This window comes from Lycium barbarum, chromosome 5 (genome assembly GCF_019175385.1).
Source record: "Lycium barbarum isolate Lr01 chromosome 5, ASM1917538v2, whole genome shotgun sequence".
Classification (NCBI taxonomy): domain Eukaryota; kingdom Viridiplantae; phylum Streptophyta; class Magnoliopsida; order Solanales; family Solanaceae; genus Lycium; species Lycium barbarum.
The window spans coordinates 112,394,587-112,410,177 of record NC_083341.1 but is presented as its reverse complement, the minus strand read 5'-3'; the positions used below and the strand labels follow the sequence as shown (position 1 = coordinate 112,410,177).

Sequence of the window (15,591 nt, the reverse complement as noted above, 5' to 3'; positions counted from 1 at the left end):
AAACCTAAACCTAGAGAGAGAAAGCTCTCGGCCAAGCTTGGCTGATTTTGAGCTCTTTGAGTCTTGATCCAAAAATTATTTTCCAAGGTGTTTCAACCCTTTAGAAGGTCCCTAGAAACGTGAATATAGTCATTGGAGCAACAAGAACCATTTTCATTTCAATTCACAAACTCTAGCCAAGTTGAGAAGTCAAGTTGTCAAGGTAAGATCTAACTTTCTTTTTCATGTATTAAGGGTGATGTAGATGTGTAAATATAAGTTGTATGCATGAAATAAGGTGTTTTGATGTTGGAACATGATAGTAACCATGAGGTTATAGGTGTTGATGTTGAAGTATGGTTGTAACTTGATGAACATGAATTGCATGCATAAAATCATGAATGTTGGTGTTGGAATGACTATGTGGCCGAGGGGACTGTTTTGGTGGAATTAATGGACTAATTTTCTTTAATAAATATGGTTGTTACTATCATAGATCACATGGTAAAAAGAATGAAAAGAATTGGAAGGTTAAAGGTGAAGTTGTGTTAGTATGAAAATAATTGAATCTATGATTTTATGTGAGTGATGTTGAAGCATGGTGTAGCCGTGTAGTGGACTTTTTTTGTAAGAAGTTAGTGAACTGATTTTACTTGATATTTTGATTGTTATTGTCATGAATCTTATGATAGAAATGAAGGTGTTTAATGGTTGGAGTTGAAACCAAAGTCGTTTGTGAGTTGTTGTAAGGATTATAAAAATGACGATATAGCTTAGTTGTGTATGAATTGATGTTGTACTTGTCGTGTGGATAGCTGATCATAACCTACTGAAATTATATGAAAAGAAGACATGAAATAATGTGTAAAAATCATATGTGGTTTGCTTAGTATGTTCGTAAACGTTTGCAAGAATTCCGAGCATTGTTTAGGGACTGTTTTGGACATGTTGATGGACTGTTTTGGACGTGTTGTGGTAATGGGCTGTTTTGGACTTGTTGTTCTCATTAAGTTGGAAAAACTAATTATAGTTAAGAATATACATCATGTTGTTATAGTGGTTGGGCTGTTATAGAATCGCTTCGACGAAATGTTATGACTATAGACTAACAAGAATAAATTGGACGTGTCATAATCGCATGTAGACTATTATTGGGTGTTGTAATGTGCGGACTGTTTTGACACATTGTTGTTATTCTTATTGAGCTTGGAAGATTAATGATAATTAATATTATGCATCGTGTTGTATGTTGGATGAGCTGTTATAAGTTGTTACATGCAAACGTTAAGGCTACGAACTATTAGAAGTAACTTGAGAATGTAGTAGTCGTATGTGAATCGTTATTGCATGTTGTGAATGTGGGCTGTTTGGGATATTGTGTGGGCTGTACGGATAGGTATTGAACACATAATTATTGATGTTGGATTGGTTGTATGTGGTTGGTTTGGATACAAGAGAAAACGTCGTCTAAACATCTAGAAAGGAGTTACTAACGTTAGAATACGTTTTGAATCTCCCCGTAACTTAAACGTAGTTGTTGGCATCTTAATATAGGTTGAAGTATTATTGGGCAGCGTATACATATTGTGTGACGAATAAGCGCTAAAGGTATGTGAAGCTAACCTTTCTTTCTTTTTGGCATGATCGTTGTGAAAAGAATATACGATATATATACGATTCCAAAGGAATTCCTATTCTTAGAGCCACTAGGATGGCTAATGTTCTTGATTCTCAGAATTTGATTTATTATGGTTTTGATATGTACATATGATTTCAAAGTTCCATTATGATACAATCCACAGGGACACCCGAAAGGTATTTAATATGACTATGATCTTTAAGGCTTTGTGATATACTTATAATGACATTCAAGGGATGTTTGATATGTTCCGAGTGATATTCGAAAGGGATTGATACGACTATTTTCCTGATGCTCAAAAGGTAACTCGCGTTGACTATTCCATTGAGTCTTTGAAAATGTTTTTAAATTGCATATAGTTTCTCATTACTCTGCTCGTGCATACCTCAATATTTCACTGAGTCCCGGGCCAGGATATGTTATCGTGCACACTTCCACTGCATTGTTCACCGAGTCCCTCACTAGAGGGCCGGGTACGGTATATATATATATATATATATATATATATATATATATATATATATATATATATGGTGTTATGCTGTGATACGGAGTTATGCTGTGTTATGGTGTTATGCTGTGATACGGAGTTATGCTGTGTTACAGAGTTATGCTGTGTTACAGAGTTATGCTGTGTTACAGAGTTATATTATATTCTGGAGTATGTTGTGTTATGGCGCCAGAGACGGGGTGGCGACTATGTTCACCGAGTTCCATAATGGGGCCGGATATGATATATGATATTGACATGCATGAGTTATGTTTCAAAAGCAAGTATTTGGTATTCTGGTTATTGTACTCGTTACCTATACTCCTTATTCAGTTATGATCCTGTTTACTGTATTTCATGCTTTACATACTCAGTACATATTTCGTACTGACCCCCTTTCTTCGGGGGGCTGCGTTTCATGCCCGCAGGTAGAGACAGTTGGTTTGGTGACCCTTCAGCATAGGACTCCTACTCAGCTATCTTGGGAACTTCGTTGTTCCGGAGTTTAGACCTCTAATACAGATCTCATGATAATATATTATATATATATATATATATATATATATATATATATATATATATATATATATGAATATGGTTATCCAGGGGTACGACGGGGCCCTGTCCCGTCATATGTTACGTTACGGTTGATACTCTTAGAGGTCTGCAGACATATGTGTGGGTTGTGTATGGGTTCTGTTCAGCTGTGTCTATACGATGTGCTGTGGTACGATGTTCGTCTATAATGGCAGCCTTGTTGGCTTGCATATGATATTGATATGTGATGGAAGCCTTGTCGGCTTGCTTTTATATGTATAATTATGCGACAAATCTGAGACCATGGTTGGTCGTTATAAGATCCATATTGAGTTTGTTGTGAAAAGAACATATAGCTAAAGAACATGTATACGGGTGTCCAGGTCGGGCACCAGTCACGGCCTACGGGGTTGGGTCGTGACAAATTGATAGTAGAATAACGCATGTCATATTCAAAGATGAGAAACATTTTTCTTTCTTGCTTAGGAAAAAGGCAAATGTACTACAATTTTAGGCAATTCGAAATTAATTGAAGGCTCCGGAAGAGCTACTATATTGCTGCCTAAGGGCACGAAACTTGTTATAGAAGAGGCATTGTTCTCTTCTAAATCCCCAAAAAACTTGTTGAGTTTCAAAGATATCCGGGGGAATGGGTATCACGTTGAGACATTAAATGAAATGAACGTTGAATATCTTGGTATTAACAAGAAAGTCTCCAGTCAAAAGTATGTTTTGGAGAAATTATCAACATTATCTTCTGGCATATTTTATGCTGAAATTAGTACAATTGAAGTACACTCTATTGTAAACCAGAAGTTTACTGATTTAAGTACTTTTGTGCTTTGGCATGACCGAATGGGTCATCATGAATCAATAATGATGAGACGAATCATTCAAAATTCAAATGGGCATTCACTTAAAAGCTTGCAAATTCTCAAAAGTGGTGAATTTTCTTGTGCTTCTTGTTGTCAAGGAAAAGTGATAACAAGGTCATCGCCAATGAAAGTTGGCATTGAATCCCCTCTTTTTGTAGAGCGTATACATGGGGATATATATGGACCTATTCACCCATCTTACGAGTCATTCAGATATTTTATTGTCCTAATAAACGCATCTTCAAGATGGTCTCATATGTGTCTTCTATCGTCCCGCAACCTAGCGTTTGCAACATTATTGGCACAAATAATACACTTAAGGGCACAGTTCCCAGATTATCCCATTAAGGCTATACGCCTTGATAATGCTAGAGAATTTACATCCCATGCTTTTGATGATAATTGTTTATCAGTTGGGATAATAGTTGAACATCCTGTGGCTCATGTTCATACTCAAAATGACCTTACTAAGTAATTTATTAAGCGCCTGCAATTGATAGCAAGACCACAACTTATGAAAACACGGTTTCCTAGTACCGTTTGGGTCATGATATCATATATGTAACATCGTTTATTTATTTCAAACCGTCTTATTATAATAAATACCCTCCGTCACAATTAGTATTTGGCCATGAACCAAATATTGCTTATCTCTAAATCTTTGGTTGTGTTGTATATGTGCCGGTAACACCACCACAGCGCACTAATATGGGCCCCCAAAGAAGGTTAGGAATATATATTGGGTATGAATCCCCCTCGATTTAAAGATTCGATGAAACGAATTTCCCACAATAAAGGGGAGAGAAAAGGGAAATCAAAAAAGAAATTGTGCGGAAAGTTTCATCGCTCTCTCATTTTTTATCCACATTCCCCTGTTTGTGAAATAGAGGTTCAGAAGCTCATCCATTTGCAGAAAATATCAAATCAGATGCCGGATGCATTTATTGATTTAAAGAGGATAATTAAGTCGCATATTCCTGCAGAGAATGCGCCTATCCGAATTGATGTCCCAAAAGGACAATCTGCTAGTGTCATAGCTTCTGAATCCCATACACGCCTGAAGTGTAGAAGACCATTGTTTTTCAAGGATAAAAATCCTAGAAAAAGAAGCACGAAAAATGGTCAAAATGGAACTATAAAAACTCATGGTGAGATTCAAGATCTGGTTAATCCTGATATTCCTGAAGATATCAGTGAACCTGAGACTCAAGTGAGTAAAGAACTATCATTAAGTTCTACCGGTAATGGATTAATTTGAATAGATAAAAAATTATGTTGGATAATGTTTCTGCATATAATGTTGCACTGAACACGTCACGACCCATTTTGCTTAGGTCGTGCGGGCACTTACCTTCCTACCTCGGTAAGTGAACCCTTATCACAACAATGAACTAATACATAAATTGAAGAAAGTTAAGTAGCAGAAATCAATAAATACGTAAGTCTCACGATATATACTCGCGATATATATAGATAGACAGTAGTAAAAAGTGTGGAAGATAGTAAATACTCCCAGGGTCTAGTCTGAATAATACAAGAGCATCTAAGGAGAATAGTACAGTCTGGAATACTAATACATAATGTCTATGTCTCTGAAATAAAAGTAAGACATATGATAGGAAAGTATTCAAGGTTAGCGGACGCCATGCTCACCCTGGAAACTCGAGAGGAAGATAAAGAGTCGATCAGCCATGGGTCACAGAAGTAGATCCATCCTGGTACTCCGCATTCATAAAAGAATGCAGCAAGTGCAGGTTAGTACAAACAACAGTACTGGTAGACATCATCGGCCGACTAAGCATAGTTAACACAATTCAGAAAATAAAGCAGATAAGCAAGGAATCTAACAAGTATAAGACAATATGATCACAACCAAGTATCCGTCATCGCCTATGTAAAGCATCTAAACCCAAATATGTCAAATCCGAATATATCCGATCTAATCCAAACATCATAAGTAAATCACTAAGAACCTCAATCAAGTCATAATGCAATGCAGTGCAATGATGAAATGAATGAAATGTAATGCCATGCAAATGAGGTGTACACATGTACTCTGGACAGAAATATCGATGTCTCGGTAGCACAACCCAACGTGACTCGCGAAGTCTAAGTGCCACCCGTCTCGGATCTTTACCCAACAGACAGACGGGGCCCTGGCTAATTGCTCACATGGGGAGTCTCACCGGCACCACCCTGGGGACCGGCAGAGTCCATGCACTAACAACGATTCAGGGATAACATCGGAATCGGCCATGCAACAAAGATACCAGAATAGCTCATCGGACATCGGCCATCTCACAGGCACTCAAGTAAAAGAATTTGTCAAAAATCAGTTTCATACAATCAACAATTCCGGAATTAAACCTCGGACATTGTCCATCTCACAGTCACTCAAGTAAAAGAGTCTGTCAAATATCAGTTTCACACATACAACGATTTCGGAATTGAACCTCGGACATCGGCCTTCTCACAATCACTCAAGTAAAAGAGTTCATCAAAATATCAGTTTCATATAATCAACAATTCCGGAATGGATCTTCAGACATCGACCTTTTTACAATCACTCCAGTAAAAGAGTTTATCAAATATTTGTTTCGCTCAATCAACGATACCGGATCACCACCGGGTATCAGCCATGCATGACTATGAGGGAATGCGTGCAATGCATATGCAAATCGATCAAGTTCAATATCACAAGTACCATAACGGGGTACGCCAACATGTATCACATCACAATACCAACAGTGGGTATGCCAACATATATCAATAAGTCAAGTACCAACAGTGGGTACGCCAACAATATATCCAAGTACAAATACCAACCACTGGTATGTCAATTCTATCCAAATCAATATGACAAGACAGAAGTCGATATTTACCAACTACACGTGGCATCAAGTCAACACAATTGAACAATCAAGCACACATAACGGGGTGGCTAGTCCTAACACACATCAGGGCCCAACCTAAGGCAATATCCATCCAAACTTCATACCCGAAGGTTCACATGCTGTCTCCGACAATATATAATCTGAATATGTAATTCACTATACGAAGTCTCACTAAGGGTAAAACATAACCTACCTGGACTGCCGAACTGCAACACCAACAACTCATTCATTTGCCTTGCCCTTCCGCTGAAGCTTAGAACCAAAGTAGTCTAAGCATAATTGAATTCTATATTAGAAATCATGAAGAATGATACTAATATTGCTATGATTTCAATTTGGTCAATTCCAACCCTAGAATTTGGGGAAACGGGCCCACAAGGGCAAAACGAAAAATTTGCGAGCAAAATACCAAATTAAGTACTAGGCAATCATAATCAAACCATTAATTGTTGATTTAGCTCAATAATTAGCCTAGATTCTGATTTCATGCAAAACCCCCAAATTAGGTATAAACCCTAAATCTCCAAATCCGAATTCAACGTAAAAAGTGGAAGATCTATGATTAATGAACCTAGATTAGTCAATATCTAACAAAACATCACCAATTTATTCATTAATAATTCTAGGAACAATGTTCTTCTAAACCCTCTTCCAACTCTTACCACCATGAGTTCATTAAGGGAAAAGGAGGAATCTAACATGATTATGGTTTAAAGGAAGAATGAATAAATGAGTAGGAATTACCTCCAAGATTTTCCTCCAAATATCCTTAAGAGCAGTTTCTTCAAGCTCAAATATTGAAATGGGGTAAAATGAGGGTTTAGGGATTTTTAACACTTCATTAATATTATTAACCGCCCGTCACCCGCTGTAGCGGTACCTGGACCGCCCCAGCAGCGACGCCCCAGAGGCCACACGGCCGCTTCAGTGGTAATGACTAAAAGTCAACGACCGCTCCAGCGGCAAGGTTACCGCTCCAGCGGTGCCGCTGCCGCGGTGCTGGTGCTGCCAAAGCGAGCACCATACACCAGAAACTTAACCCAAGTTTCATCTTTCAATCCGATTTTTCGACTAATTCCCGAGGCCATTTACTCCCATACCAAACACCTAGTCTCACATAAAAACGTGCTACGAACGCGCTTGTGGCCTCGGAATTCCCATTGACCGAGTCAACCCCCGGTGCCTTAATTGCAAATTTCTATCCCAAGTCCCGAAATGCAACAAAGTGCATTGGGAATCGAACGACACACACACACAAGTTCTAAACGACCATCCGGACCTTTCGAAAAAAGGTTCGTTTGTCCAAAAGTCAACTTTGGGTCAACCATTTTTCACTTTAAACCTATATTTTTCACAAAAGTTGCTCGAATCCGATCTATACACCTTGGAAAGCGTTTCAACGGTCCCCTCGGGTCAAAAGTGAGCTAATCGATGCTCGGGAATGGGCGAAAACGCCGAGGAGACTATAACGACCAAACAAGTCATTACAGAACATTATGAAAGACAATGACGATCAAGAACCTCAATTTGTCAAAGAATGTCGACGAAGATGTGATTGGCCAAAATGGCAAGAAGCAGTTCAATCTGAATTAAACTCACTTGCTAAACGGGAGGTTTTTTGGATCAATAGCCCTAACACCTAATGGTGTAAAACCAGTTGGCCGTAAATGGTTTTTCGTGAAAACGAAATGAGAGAAATTAAATTGTGAGATACAAGGCGTCTTGTTGCACAAAGATTCTCTCAAGACTCGCTGTCGACTATGAAGAAACATATTCACCCGTTATGGATGTCATAACATTTCGATATCTCATCAGTTTAGTTGTGCATGAAAAGCTTAAAATACATCTTATGGATGTAGTTACAGCTTATCTTTATGGCTTACTTGATAATGAAATTTTTTATGAAAATCCCAGAAGGATTTAAAATTCCTGAAGCATTTGGTTCAAAGTATCGGAAAATATATTCAATTAGATTATAAAGATCATTATACGGTTTAAAACAATCAGGATGCATGTGGTATAATCGCCTCAGTGAGTACTTGATAAATGAAGGTTATAGAGATGATGCCATTTGTACATATGTTTTATTAAGAAAACAACATCTAAATTTGTTATACTTGTTGTTTATGTTGATGACATAAATCTTTTTGGAACTCCAAAAGGGCGATTGAATTTTTAAAGAAAGAATTTGAGATGAAAGATCTTGGAAAGACAAACCTTTGTCATGATCTGCAAATTGAACAGACGGGCTTTTTATCCATCAATCTGCCTATATTGAAATAGTTTTAAAATGATTTTACATGAACAACGTGCATCCTTTAAGTACTCTAATGGTTGTTCGCTCACTTGAAATGAGTAAAGATCTGTTTCGACCCCAAGAAGAAGATGAAGAGCTTCTTGGTCCTGAAGTACCATATCTTAGTGTCATTGATGCACTTATGTATCTTGCTAACTCTACAAGACTTGCTATAACGTTTTCTGTTAATTTGCTCGCAAGATATAGCTCTTCTCCTACACGGAGACACTGGAACGAAATTAAGCATATACTGCGATATCTAAATGATACTATTGATACGGGTATGTTTTATGCTAATAAAAATAGTGCAGATCTTGTTGGTTTTGCAAATGCAGGTTATTTATCTGATCCACATAAAGCTCGATCTCAAACAGGCTATTTGTTTACATGTGGAGGTACCTCTATATTATGACAATCTACAAAGTAGTCTATTGTTGCTACTTCTTCAAATCATGCTGAGATAATAGCTATTCATAAAATAAGTAGAGAATGTGTGTGATTGAGATCAGTGATACATCTCATCAGAGGAAGATGTGATCTAAAGTGTGATACTAAAATATCCAGTCTTATATGAAGACAATGTCGGATGCATAGCCTAATTAAAGGGAGGATTCATAAAAGGAGACAGAACAAAACACATTTCACCAAAGTTATTATTCACACATGATCTCCAGAAGAATGGTGATATTGATGTGCAGCAAATTCGTTCAAGTGATAATCCTGCAGATTTGTTTACTAAATCTATGCCGACGTCAACTTTGGAGAAGATAGTATTCAAGATTGGAATGCAAAGACTTCGACATCTGAATTGTGGTCTTCATCAGGGGGAGTAAAATACGCGTTGTACTCTTTTTCGCTTAACCAAGGTTTTGTCCCATTGGGTTTTCCTAGCAATATTTTTAATGAGGCAACTTGTAATGCGTATTACTAGATGTGTACTTTTTTTCCTTCACTTGAATTTTTTTCCCACTGGGTTTTGCCTAGTAAGATTTTAACGAGGCACATATCTATTAATGAATATCCAAGGGGGAGTGTATAAATACACCGTATTGTGAATGTACATTTAAATGCACAATTTTCTGGATAAGCTTACAATCAAGCAGGCAGCTTGCAAGTAGCTCAAACAGATAGTGTTATGTCCCGTACTTTTATGCATTGGGACAACCCGGATTAATTATGATAAGTTAGGGCCAAGACCATTCCGGGACTTGAAGTCGGGACTTTTGACCTTCGATTTTATTTTGGGACATAAGTTGTACATGAAATTGTTGGCATGGATCTATTAGGGAAAGTTGGGACCAAAAGTCACAAATTTGGAAGTTGAAATCTTGCTAGCAAAGGAGCACTTGGCCGTGTGGCTTTGGTGTAAGTCCCACACATTGTTGTGGCCAATTTTAAATGGTCCAACACATGTGTGGGACATGGACACTTGGAGGGTTCACTATGGGAGCTTAAAATATGACTCCTAAGTCATCTCCCTTCATTTCATACTTAGCAAAAAAAAGAGCAAGAAGTTGAAGAACAACCACCAAACTTTTGGCCAAGCCAAGGAAAAATCAAGTCCAAATTAAGCCACTCCAAAAATATTTCCTTGGTTCTAGTCCACTAATTGAAGGTCCCTAAGTAGCGTGGAAGCGTTGTTGGAGCGATCAAGCCATCCGTTTAGTAGATCCCAAACCCTAGGCAAAGTGTGGGGTTGAAGAAGAAAGGTAAGATTTGATCATGTTTTATGTGTTATAAATGTTGTATGTATGTTGTAGTATGCTAAAATGGATGGAAATCATGAGATAGGGTATGTTGGAAGTGGGTTGTGTGCTTGATGTGTTAGCCGTGTGAGGTGTGTGTATGTTGTGTGGTGTTGAGGTGATGAATTGATCTTATGTAGCATGTTTGATTGTTGTAGGGTGAAGAAATAAATGAGAACCATCTAAATGTGTATGTGGGTATGTGGCCGTGTGTAGCCTCCCATGTGTAGCAAGGATGAATTAATATCGCTTAGTGTTTTAGTTGTTGTCGCTATGAATTCTAGTTTGGAAATGAGCGTTTAATGACTCAAGATTGATGTTGTAATTGTATGGGCTGGTTTGAGGGTTATTGTGCGTTTGATGTAATTTGTATATTTATGAGAATGCTATCGTTATAGTGTGGATTGTTGATACAAATCATGATTTGAAAATGAGGAGTGTGTTGTAGTGAGGTTCTCGGGTTTGGGGACTGTTTTCGGGTGCATTGGAGCCATTGTTGGATTGTTGGAAATATTGTGTGAATTGTTTAGAATGTTCTTGAATGTTGTTAGTATGGGTTTGGGTTGGTAATTGAATGTATGAGCAATAATATGGCTTGAATGTAAGCCGTTGATTTGAATATTTGGAAAGTTGTTGAATGATGTAAAAGAGAGTTACTATTGCTATATTGCCTTTCGAATTGGTTATCGATGTTGCTAGGTTGGTTATTGTTGTTGTTGTTGTTGTTGTTGTTGTTGATTCTGGCCGAGTTAAATTCTCGGGGTTGGCCTATTTACAGGGGAAATGCTGTCCAAACTTCTGTAGAATTAAGTGTTAGTTTGGATAAATTGCCTAGTGCCGATGGCTAATGTGTGATATTCGTTGGCGTATTTGTAGACCCTGGAGAGCCCGAGGCGTAGGTTGGATTAGCTTGAGTTGGGCTAGCTTGGGGTGCGTACGAGGTATGTAAAGCTCAACCCTTCCTTCTTTTGGCATGTCTTAGCTCTAAATAGGCTATGTCACGAGCCTCGAGGAAATTCTAAATCCGCAATCCGAGCATGTTATGATCCTTAAATATAGCCCTTGGCATTCGTATGTTTGATTTGATGAAATATGAACCCTTATGTCTTCGAAATAATTGATTTCCAAAGGTTGCACAAAAAGTTTTGTTTTAAAGAATTCTGTAACTATGAACGCCGTAACTTTCACAGAAAGGCTCGGATTGCTCCGATATCTTCGTAGGAGTTTGTATGGCGTATGATAAGTATGTTTTCCATAGGCGGGCCCGGCTCGGGTCAATACCCGCCCGTGGGTCCCGCGATTCCTTTATGTAATTCGGACGACCTTTGAAAGAATTTGGTATGTATCATTTCGAATTTCAAGTATGGTCGTTTTACGTATATTTGAGTCTATGATAATGATTTTATGCATATGGTTACTCATGACTCTGCTCGTGCGGTCTGTTATATCTTTCGCCGGTTCCCGGGCCGGTTCTGTTATCGTGCGCACTTTGATATACTCCGGTGTTATGCTGTGTTTATGGTTCTCCGAGCTACTCGCTAATGAGGGTCGGGTTCCACTTATATTTGGTGTTATGCGGTGTATGGCGTTATGCTGTGTTGTGATATGTGACGGGGATACGGAGATTTGTAACCTTTTGGTGTTATGCTATGTTATGGCGCCATCGACGGGCGGGCGACCATATTCTTCTGTACCTTATGCATGACTTATATTTTGAAAGTAAACATTTTGATATGTTGGTCTTGTACTTATTTTCTGGACTTCTATTTCGTTTATGCCTCAGATTTGTTTTGTGTATCTTCTGCTTTGCATACTCAGTACATATTTCGTACTGACCCCCTTTCTTCGGGGGGCTGCATTTCATGCCCGCAGGTACAGACGCACATTTTGGTGATTCACCAGTTTAGGACACCCTCTTCTGCTGTTTGGAGTGCTCCTCTTATTCCGGAGCCTACATTTTGGTATATATACTCGTTCGTTGCATATGTATGTATTTGTTCAGGGGTACGGCGGGGCCCTGTCCCGCCATATGATCCGTTCGGTCTGTTTAGAGGTCTGTAGACGTATATGTGGGTTGTGCCTACTTTTGTATAGGTGTGTTTGTATGATTCCACTCGCTATGGCGGCCTTGTCGGCTTGCATTTGTATATGTTTTGGGGCCGTTGCGCCATTTGATAGCCTTGTCGGCTTTTGATATATATGTATATATATGTTTGTGTTTGAACTGTGTCCGAGCAGTTTGATATAATTTGATGCAGCGTGTGATATTTGAGCCCGTATATGCTATCTGTATGGGATTCGATTTGGATAAGTGTGTTACGATTTGATATGTTTGTCTGTCTGGGTGTCCAAGTAGGGCACCAGTCGCGGCCCACGGGGCTGGGTCGTGACAGATAGCTTGCAAGTAGCTCAAACAGGCAGCTTGCCAGCAGCTTCTTGAAAAGCTTCGCAACAGCTTCTTTTCCTCCATAAATAGGAAGTCAATTCAATTCAAAGTCAATAATATATTAGTCTCTCTTTATATACTTGTCTTTGGTGTATTTACTTTATAGTTATATTTTTATAACACTTGTATATATTTTGTAATCTCATACTTAAATTATGTTGCTGTTCATATTACCATTGAATTATATTATTTCATATTTAAAACTCTCCTGAACCGAACAGAACTGATGAGTATATATGTCATGCGCCATACACGTGTCAACTTAGGTGACGTGTCATTTTCTCTAGAATTAAAGTCCGCCTTACTTGGTACCATTGCAACTTAAATATCTAAATAGGTGAGTGCTAAAATAGTCACTCAAGTCAAAAAAATTATAAAGTAAAATCACTTTGTTTTGTATCAATTAAGTCACCCAACTTATGTGTTATGTCATAGAAAATCATTATTTTCGGATTGTCAAGTAAAATATTGACATTTTAAATTCTAATATTATTGTTATGTATAAAAGCATACAGTGTATTTGAAATTAAAAAAAAAAAATGTAAAGCCTCCTATGTTATAATACATTATATTGGACTAATTATGTGCCTAATGTTGTAATCCAAGTTATCCCTATAAGTGTGTAAAGCCCGGTTATTTTGAAATTCCTTAAAGTCCATATTTTTTTTAATGGTAAATATGAGTTTAGAATTTATAATTTAATAAATAGCGACATGTTTGACCTTCCACGACATCTAAATTTGAGTTTAGACGAGAAGTTGAAGTTGTAAAGATCATTTATTACAACGATTACTTGGAGTCTCAAATTAATCATTTATCGAAAGAATTTGAAGAAAATAAGCTACTGCTTGGTCAAGTGGCATGGAAACAAGCAATATCTATTGCCTCAGTTTATTTGTGTGCAACGAAAATGAAAAAGGAATGTAATTCATGAGTTTAGTCAAAATCAATTTATATATAATATAAAGCTAGGCATAGACAAGGTGATGTGATACCTGTCAATGACCAGCATTTACATTTCTCTTTTTTCTCATTTTTTTGGCATTTTTTTCAATTTTTATTACCTTTTTTTTAATTCATTTCTTCTATTAACTTGTAGATTAAATGCCTCTCTACAATAAATGTAGCACTCAAGCCCATGTAATCTTTGCATTAATCTGAATCAGCCCACGATCACGTTACTCTTTATCATCCGTTTAAAACTTTTCTTTCACAATAATAAATTCGAAAAACTATTAAATAACCTATAAATGGGTACTTTACTTTCAGTTTTTTCTTAACTTTGATTACATATCAACCAATTTGTCCTTCTCTTTTACGTCTGGTGAGTACTTCTTTTGGACTCTCTTTTTCTGTTTTTTTTTTTTTTTTAAATTCCAAAACAATATATTGTTATATTTTATATGTGGCTGTGATTGTGTTGCAGATAGGAAATAGGTGAGTAATGGATTGCAATATTCCCCTATTTTTTTTTTTTAGTGATTTTACGATATTATTGTTTTTGGCGGGATTAATATGATCTCTATTTGATTAATTCTCTTATTCTTTCTATTTTGATTTCTAATGGGTATGGATTTTTTGAGTAGAAAACAGATTTTTCTGGGTACTAAAGTTTATGATATCAAATGTTTTTAATTTCTTTTTTAAATAATTTGTACTTCTCATTCCACTATCCTGTATTTTTATAGATAGTGTAAGCATGCTTTTGTTGCTTAGCTATTACCTGCTAAGACTAAAAATTGCATAGACAATAGTAAGTAAATTACAATTAATTTTATCAAATAGTTTTACATCTTTTCAATGAACAGAAATAAGTAAACAGTAAACTTCTCAACTGTCAAAAAGATTCTCAATGAAATTGAAGCTGGAAATTCCTTTTTATTTTGAGTTCTCTCTCCTTTTCTGACGGTATCTTTTGTTGAATTTATAGGAAAATGTCATAAAAGAAATGAACAAATTTTTAGGTTTTAAGAAATGTTAGTATAATTTCGATGATTTTGAGGATGGAAAAGAGCAGTTTTACGATAAAGTTGTTGGTTATAAAGAATATGATGTTTAGTGAGAAAGAAGAAGAAGAAGAAAAGATAAATACTCTTTCTTAAAATGAATGGTTGAGGAAGCAAGAAGGAAAGAAGATGATAAAAGAAAAGGGGAAAGAAAGGTAAAACAAAAAAGATATGGCAAAATTAATCAAAGAGATTTCTATTTTGAGTTCTCTCTCTTTTTTTGACGATATCTTCTATTGAATTTCTAGGAAAATGTTATAAAAGAAATGAACAATTTTTTTAGATTTTAAGAAATTTTAATATAATTTCGATGATTTTGAGGATGGAAAAGAACAACTTTACGGTAGATCTTGTTGGTTATAAAGAATATGACATTCAGTGAGAAAAAAAGAAGAAGAAAAAGTAAATAGTCTTTCTTAAAATGAATAGGCGAGAAGCAAGAAGGAAAGAAGATGAGAAAAGATAAGGGGAAAGAAGGTAAAACGAAAAAGATACGGTAAAATTAGTCGAACAAATTTCATTTGTGTGTTTCTCCCCTTCCCTTATTACTTTTGCCGGAGAGGTTGTTGTTGAGATTTTTTTTTTTTTTTTTTTTAAATAAAGAGTTAAAATGTAACTCTTGAAAGTTAGAGAAGAGGGGTTAGATAGTTAATTAATATATTAGATGGACAAAGAAAAACTATG

The 15,591-nt window shown here is 36.7% G+C and overlaps 1 long non-coding RNA gene across 1 annotated transcript; it reads left to right on the top strand.

Moving 5' to 3' along the window:
• On the top strand, nucleotides 1–2,633 carry LOC132642612 (uncharacterized). The gene is made up of 3 exons (XR_009583272.1): nucleotides 1–202; nucleotides 1,534–1,587; nucleotides 2,537–2,633. It is a non-coding gene; the product is annotated as an uncharacterized LOC132642612 (long non-coding RNA).
• The last annotated feature ends 12,958 nt before the right edge of the window (nucleotides 2,634–15,591 follow it).